Here is a 663-nt window from a genome sequence, read left to right as displayed (position 1 = left end):
AGGTTCACAAACAACCATTGAACACTAGTGCGGACTGAAGTCGTGAGATGATTGATCATTCATTTGAAGGTTCTAGTTCAAGACCAAGTGTCTTATTTGCTTTGGGATTGGCATGCGGCACAGCATAGTGGGAGTAGGTGGCAGAATAAATACCTCATGAACCAATAAATAAGAACAGGCAGTTTCCACAGTCATCTCAGCTACAGAGTCCAAAGACAGCTCATAAAGCTCAGCTGCGAAAGCGTCACAGCATCTTACAGCAGTGCCACCCAAGGGATAGGAGGCTTACACACACACACACACACAGAGAGAGAGAGAGAGAGAGAGAGAGAGAGAGAGAGAGAGAGAGAGAGAGAGAGAGAGAGAGAGAGAGAGAGAACAGGGGAGAGGAGGAGGAGTACACAGTTATACTCCACCTAAAGCACCACTATTCCAGTCATCTGTGCTCTGAGCGTTCAGGAATTCTGATTTCTTCAGTTTTTCTTTTTCTTTTAACATCTTTTATGAGCCTAGTTTTTAACGTAAAGTGAGCCCGTATTATCTACTTCTGCCATCTGAAGTCATGCTGTGGATATACTGACAACCCAGGGTTGGAAGAAACACAGGAAAGAGCGAGTTTATTGACTAGGGTATAGAATTTGTGGGGAGAGAGACACTGTTGCA

This window comes from Rattus rattus, chromosome 3 (assembly GCF_011064425.1).
Source record: "Rattus rattus isolate New Zealand chromosome 3, Rrattus_CSIRO_v1, whole genome shotgun sequence".
Classification (NCBI taxonomy): domain Eukaryota; kingdom Metazoa; phylum Chordata; class Mammalia; order Rodentia; family Muridae; genus Rattus; species Rattus rattus.
This window is presented reverse-complemented; position numbering follows the sequence as displayed.